The 7,901-nt window shown below is 37.9% G+C and overlaps 1 long non-coding RNA gene across 1 annotated transcript; it reads left to right on the top strand.

Moving 5' to 3' along the window:
* Positions 1 to 338: 338 nt before the first annotated feature.
* LOC124681522 lies at positions 339 to 829 on the top strand. The gene is made up of 3 exons (XR_006995919.1): positions 339 to 434; positions 521 to 607; positions 759 to 829. It is a non-coding gene; the product is annotated as an uncharacterized LOC124681522 (long non-coding RNA).
* The last annotated feature ends 7,072 nt before the right edge of the window (positions 830 to 7,901 follow it).

Here is a 7,901-nt window from a genome sequence, read left to right as displayed (position 1 = left end):
TGGATTGCCGCAGTTGGATCCGGAGGTACTGAGTCGTTGGAGAGAGTCCTAGGGAGACCGAGATCTCCAATCTGATGTTGTCGTGCTTGAAATAAGAATACATGGAGTTTCAATTTCTAAGAATCAAGTACGACAACCAGGTTATGTTCCATGCCTACATATTTGTGTTTTGTTGTTTTGAATGGAGTGGATGTCCTTTCCTGTGTGTTAGAGTTTTTTTTAATACTCACTCGTCCGTGGTAGAAACTTTATGGTTGAGAGTTCATGACTTCAGGTATTATTTTCAGATTTTGGAAAGCAACCTTCGAGCTTCTAAACCGGTTGATCGATTTCGCAATATTTAGATTGCTGCTTCCTAGAATACCATGTGCTCCATGAAGGTAAGAAGAGCTCATCTCGGATCATCGCGGCTCGGAGATTGTAGGCCATGATAGGTGATTTTTCTTGCACTCTATGTGGCTATTTTATTCTGTTCTTTTATTAGCATAAATTACACCACATAATTCCAGCTTGTTGATAGGGGTGGCGTACTTCAGCTGGTGTGGTAGCAGCAAGATCTTGCTAATGAGGAGGGGAACAAACTTCTCACCCAATTTGGCAATTTGAGGTCCAACAAACGTGAATTACATCAGTTTTTTTATCCAGCATTCTTGGTTCAAAATATTTGTGTACTCAATTTAAACTTAAATCCAGGCTGATGCATCCCACCTCTTTTGGCAACAAAATATGTTTGTAATGTACTTCTCTTTTCCTACCAGTAACTGGATTATTGTATGGAACCTGATGTATATGACTTGTGCTTAAAGAAAAAAGCTCCAAGCTCCTCGACACGTAGCTCTGGTTTTTTGTTGTTCAAATTTGAATTTGCTAGCTCTATTTTAGTATTGACTGGGATGTTCAATTTGCGTATGAAGGTGGTGAGCGATGCCGATAGTGCCAAACTTGGTTTGAAACTACAAGGGAAAACAAACAACTCAAAAGATAAGAGGTAAAAAAATTTCGGCTATTCCACAGTGTTATTGAACTTTATGGTCGAATTAAATGATAATTACATTAATATTTTGTGGCACAGACAATCTTGTGTGCACTCCATTATAGATCGAGGTTCCTCTCTCACATGCACACATACATAAGCATGCTTATAATCCTTGTTTTTACTGTACATGTCAAGTCCCTTTAAAATGAAAATGCTACTTGAGTCAAGGGAGGTTGCTTAATTTCACATCTACCGCATCGTTTGTCACAAGCAATTGTAAGATCCTTAAAACTAAAAGTCGGACATCATTTGACATGCTTCAAATGGTTTATGTTACTACTTCTTAGAAATTGAAACTCCATATATTCTTATTTGGTTTAGGAAGTTGAATAGGATATTTTTTGAGACCTTCCGTGTTGTTTTCTTGCATTATATATTATCTCATGTAACTCGTTCTAACAGTACCCTCCTTTGCATGTTTCAGTTCATTCCACCGTCTTGGAAATGATAAAGCCATTGCATTGCTGAAGCAGAAGAGTAGATATATATGGGAGTTTTGACATTCCGAAATCCAAATGGGTTGAAAACTTGAAACAGGTTTAAAAATGCAGGTAGTTTATGAGATTACATCATGACCTGTTACTAATCGGTTCATGTGCTAACTTGTGTATTGTGAATCTTATGTGCTCAAAGTACTTCAGAATTTCATGTTTTATGTCATATAATTTGGTCTTATTTCTCCTTCAAATGTAGGTTACTGAGCTTGACATTAAACCATTTGTGAACTGTTTTCCTCTCAATTGGACTACAGGTTAGCCCTAATATCTTCCACACGACAATAGCTTGTTGTTATATGTGTAGCGCCGCCTCTCCCTTTGTATAAACCAATGCCTATGCTTAAAATATTGCGGTGGTGATGAAAATTGAAAATTAATGTTTTTTCAATCTCTTTCCCTCGACAAATTCAGTTACAAAGACCATTTTATAAAAATAAACAGCGACCAGAAATAGAGTTCATGGTGTTACGTGCTGCTTATGTTTTCTGTCAGCTATTACATCGAATACTTAACTCCATTATTTTCAGGGGTTGCAACTAGCCATAGAAACAGGGGATTTTCTTGAATTCAGCCATGTTGATTCTACTTACAAGATAAGCAGGTTTGAGTACCGAAATTGCATGGGTGAACCTGGGAGCAAGCGCACCCTATATTCAAAAAAAATTAATAATTCAGAAAAAGGTCAAAAAAATTCAAATCTTTTTGGGAATGAAAGATGATCATGTATTGTACTCGTATACGAAAGATTCACCATGGAATACCTTCTCTTGTTTCCTGGGTGAAAAAAATAGACTTGGAGGTCCTATATTAAAGTACTATTCACGCTATATTCGTCATAGATTTGTTTTTTTTTCCTGAAGTCAATGTGAAACATTTCTTGGCCAAACAAATTTATACGAGTACAATACTTGATTATCTTTGATTCCCAAAAGGATTTGAATTTTTTTGACTTTATTTGAAATTACTACATTTTTTGGAGTATATAGGGTGCGCCTGCACCCGAGAGCCAAAAGTCCGGGTCAGTTTGAGTACTGGATATTATGCTGTGCAGACGTGATGTATTAAATTATCAGAGCTGCTCAACTGAGCTTGAACCCAAAGATTACATCCAGCCAGGTAAAGTACCAAACTCCCGTACGGCTTGTATTTTACCGCCTATCGCTTAGTTCATCCACTAACCGATGTATATGTATACTATGCATTCGGTGACCTTTCTATTACTACTAGAGTAGGTATCTAATTATGCACCGGGCATACATATGGGGTTACACACTTTCTTATGCAAGATGGATCTTGGTCTCCGGTTGTTGTCATGTTACTAATGACCCTTCGATGGACATGCAATATGCTTTTCGGATCAATCAAGCTTAGACTTTTTTATAGCTTACTAATGATCCTTTGATGGACATGCAGATCTAAATATTTTCAACATTGAATATTGGTCCGCACATCATAGATATGGGTATTCAAGAATAAGCTGGGAAAACATGTTAGAGAATTAGAAGAACTTCCATATGATGACTCTGGCAACGTGCAGATTCTCACGTAAAGTATAAACTATGAACACCTGACTTGGTGATTTATGTTAGATTGCTACAAGTTATAGTTACTGAAAGGATGTATGACTGGTGAAAAGGATGTTTTATAAGCCTTGTAACCATTTATTTGTACATTACCAAGAATGGATCATGACTTCAATTAAAGTCTTAATGCCGCTTTTGCAGTTATTGTAATATGTCCCATATTTAGATTTGAAGGATCTTGGGTAGATGCCATTTTTGCATGATGGGACTTCTCGTGAGATGGGTGAATAGTTTCACCGAGCCTCAGTATGTTATAATTAACATGTAACACTGCACTTTTTAGAACTTGGGCCTGGATTAGGACGTAATTGAGCCGCACCTGACCGGTTAGGAGGCGCCCCATGGGGCGCCCCAACCACTAGTAAACAATAAAGGGTGTAGATTAGTACCTAGCCACGAATTTTTCCCAACAGGCTACGCATCCTTCTTGGATCTAAAAAAAATCGCATTTTCCCATAATGATTTTAGTATTGAGAAGTACCAATATTTTAAATAAAATACAATGAATCACAATAAATCTTGAAACTATATATATCCAGATGTAGCTGCATATGTGAACGGGTACCTAGTAGTAAGTCTGAGATTTCCAAAAATATGATTTATACACTTGAGTCAGTAATAACATGTGGTTACAAGTCAAAACTTGCCAAGAGTAATACCAAATATTTACTACTACACTATCAATCACGTTGATCCTAATAAAGTGATGTTTTTCAATCCTCCAAGGAGGAAACCCACATGTACTGACCTGCAAATGATTGGAATTTTTTACTACTACACTATCAATCAGGTTGATCCTAATATAACAAGTTTAAAGAGACATTGTGAATGCAGAGTAGTATTCCAGTATATAGGTCGCATATGCCCTGTAGCATACAATATAAGATATCAAGTAGGTAAACTAATGATTGAGCATGCGAATTAGTACCTTGCACTCAGGATCTGCGTATAGGTAATCCAATGAAAAGGGCAACTGCAGCAAACATAATTTAGACAATCTTACTTAAGTCTGAAACAAAATCAAATATTAACAGTAACAATTAACATTATATATGAATAACCGGAGTGTAAGGCATGCATTGCGTACAGTTTCCCAAATGAGGAGAATAAGTTAAAAAAAAGTTGTACATATCTTTGGAATATGCTTTCTCCCAGGTGGCTTTCTAGAAGCTTGATTTTCCTGATTCAAACAAGTTGGAAAAAGACAAGGCGGTGAATCAGCATTGACTCATACATGGTTTTAACAAGTTGAAAAATGCATTTACTGATAAGACATGCATAGCAAACATGCCACTAGTATTACACTTAAGGTCACATGTGCTGCCATTTAAATGAAAAGAATGCTAGCAATAAATTTATAGGAGTGAAACTTAAAACATAAACTATTTGACTACTATATCTTTACCTGTACTAAACAAGATGATCATGAACAGAGCACTACTACAACAGTTCTAACTTTCAGATTGGACTATTTTGATAGACTTAAAATTGACTATTCCTGCTCTCCTTTCCCCTTCAAAATGTTTATCAACTCACCAACAAGAACTACAAGAACATCAATGTAATAGTAGCCACTATAGAAGGATATTCTCAATGCAGCTTTCAAAGAACTATAAGCACATCAATGTAAACCTATGTAGTACATTTGCAGTACTACAAAATCTGATTGTGTACTCCTATGTACGTAATATTTCGGGTCTCACATCTGAATTAAAGTAAATAAACCGACAATATTACAAACAGTTCCATCTGCTTTCAACTAATCTACTTTTTTTGACCGGTATTTCAACTAATCTACTCACATGTCAGCAAATAAACTTACAGCTCTTTGCCAGATTATATCAAAGCTCTAAACCAAAGAAACAGGTAATACAAAGTTTATCTTCTTAATTCAGTCACCAAAGAATATACTGCTACCTTATTGTCGAACTGAACCAACAGAGGAAGGATGCGTTCAGAACATAGCTGGAATCAGGGGAGGTCGTCGGGAAGGGGCGCAGGGACGCTCTCGTCAAAGGGTAGCAAAGATGGTTCGCAAATGAGACCCGTGGCATGCTACTATAACTACATGTATATATATAGAGGCTGCACTCACGGACAAGGTGTTTCTACACCCGGGTGCATATGCACCCTTTATTTGAAATGCATATTAAATATATTTTTAAATGTCAAAAAAATACAAACAAAAATGTCTCGTGTATATCTTGACAAGTTACATATTCATAAAGTTGTTTCAGAAAAAACCGATATGTTTTGTGGCTTGTACTAAAAAGACAAATTTTTAGTGTTAAAATAGTCTATTCCTCGAGACATTATTTGTCTTTTTTACACAAGGTACAAAAATTATCGGTTTTACGTGAAACTTTACGTGTACTCATAGAACGTGTCCCTCTACATACTAAATTTTTGTTCCTATTTTTTTACTTTTTGAAATATGTTTTATACATATAGGGTGCATATGCACCCATGATCAGTTTTGGTTTTCTGCTGCACTGAACATGATGTAACAATGATAGAAGAAAGGTTGAGACACTACTAAGGTTATTTACCTGAATTTGGTTTCCTAGACTCTAACTCTTTACCCAAAACCTGAACATAGGTACTGAAATTCAGCTATTTACCTCACGAATTACCAATTTACCATGTGTATATCAATCAGATGCTTCCAATTGGAATTAGCACAACTCAGTTTAGCCCTTTTTTAGCGTTGATACAGGACTGACCAGCATGTGGAATACTCTTCTTTGTGTAGGGAAAAGGTTGGATCCATGTGTGTTTTACTAACTACAGTAGGTATGCTATCCTGATGCTAAAAAATTCTGAACCTCAATATTCATTTTTGCCAGCGATTATGACAAGCATCTAAAACTAACATGTTCATTTATATCTATAGGTTCAGACTTCAGAGATATAGCAAACACTATGATATAAAACCTCTGTTCCTAATATTTCCACAACGATGAGTACAAGCATGGCATAAGCAAATAATTTCAATTTAGGAACACCTATATGCCCTCAAGTGCAAGGTTGTACCTTGTTTACGAAATAACTCATTTTCTAAGGCTATGCAGCACACTGTATCTGATACTGTAGCTTAGTTTCAGCAATAAACTAAGAATATCAGGAGTAGCAAAACGCACAGGAACAAATTGCTAACTAGTACTAATCTCGCAGTGAATAATCTATAACCAAGTACACAGATAATCGATAATTGGACCGGGGTATGATCTGGACTGCTACCTGTCGTCGAAAAGAAACCTTAGTTTCGGTAAGAATATCAGGGGTAGCAAAACGCACAGGAACAAATTGCTAACTAGTACTAATCTCGCAGCGATTATGCTATGATGAAGTACACAGATAGTCGATAATTAGACCGGAGGTATGATCTGAACTTCTACCTGTCGTCAAACAGAAGTTGTCGAGGCAAAGGCGATAGGGGAGGGCGTTGGGAAGGGGCATAGGGCCTCGCTCGTCGGAGGAAGCAGGAACAGTGCGAGGAGGAGGATGTCGCAGGTGAGGTGGGCGGCTTCCATCATGCCGGTTAGGCCGACGGCGGCGATGAAGCGGGCTGGGGCCGATGAATCATAGGTGAGGGTAGCGGCAGCGCACATCGGTTTGGGTGGGTTGATCGGAGGGGAGCTGGCGGCCGCCGCTTCCTAGCAGGTTGGGGCGGTTGGATCGGAGGCGATAAGCGGGGAGAGGAGCAAGAAAAAGGGGGAGGGGCGATGGCTCCGCCTCGGCCTCCGCCCGGGATAAGATCGTGGGGGCTGAAATATTTTTGGCGAAGCGGTGCGTCCATATGGCAGCTACGTCCAAAATTTTGGAGAAGTGTGGAGGAAATACTTTTTTGTGGAGGGAAAACGTATCTTTTTTGCTAAAACACCATGAAAACAATTCAGAAAAATGAGGAAATAGTTATTTCATGGAGGAAAAATTATTCGTTGTCAAATACTCTTAGTATTGAAATTTGGACTTGACTTTATAAAATTGAAAAGCCGATGAATAAACACTTAAGGCATAAACTATCGCATGGTAGTAAAATGTCCTTGCGCATGGAAGAGCCCGTGTTCGAGTTTCCAATGGCGCAACTTTTTGACCTAGATTTATTTACATCGATTTAAAATTTCTCCTTAGTGGTGTTTTTTAATTGATCTTCGTTCTTTCTAACATGTCGCGGCCGCCTTCCCTTAAAGATCCTCGTGCACGAAATGGCATGTGTTCTCACTTTACGCTAGCGCATTTTGGTCTAGATTTTTTACATCAATTGATGAAGACACTACAAAATTAACCAAGATTGAAGGTTCAGTTCCCCGCTAGGATTTTTGTTCATCGATTTTCCCTTTATTATGATTTTTATATCAATTTTTCTCATTGTGTTCTAACATTTTGCCCCACCTCATTGTATCTCACTTCTAGATAATAAGTGATGAAATGCAAGCACCGCTTATTAAATTCTTCTGTGATACAGTAGGTTTGGCATGGAAACTAGAAACATCGTCACAGAATATGGTAATGAGTGACGCTAATAACCTGATCGTCATGGATTTCTAGAATTTGTGACGCTAGATGTGAAATGTCACACATTACCATATTCCATGACGTTACATACCACCGTCACGAGCATTTTCGTCATAGTATATGAGATCTCTTGTAGTGAGCACATGTGTGTTTGCCCGTCGAGTGAAACTCGGAGGAAGAGGGATCACTCGGAAGGAGAGAAGAAGGGAGAGAATTATGGTGTCTCCCCTTTTTCGTGTGATGATGTTGACTTTTGTGCAGGGTTTG

This window comes from Lolium rigidum, unplaced genomic scaffold (assembly GCF_022539505.1).
Source record: "Lolium rigidum isolate FL_2022 unplaced genomic scaffold, APGP_CSIRO_Lrig_0.1 contig_45995_1, whole genome shotgun sequence".
NCBI classification, from domain to species: Eukaryota; Viridiplantae; Streptophyta; class Magnoliopsida; order Poales; family Poaceae; genus Lolium; species Lolium rigidum.
The sequence above is the reverse complement of the archived record's forward strand: the minus strand, read 5'-3'. Positions and strand labels throughout refer to the sequence as shown.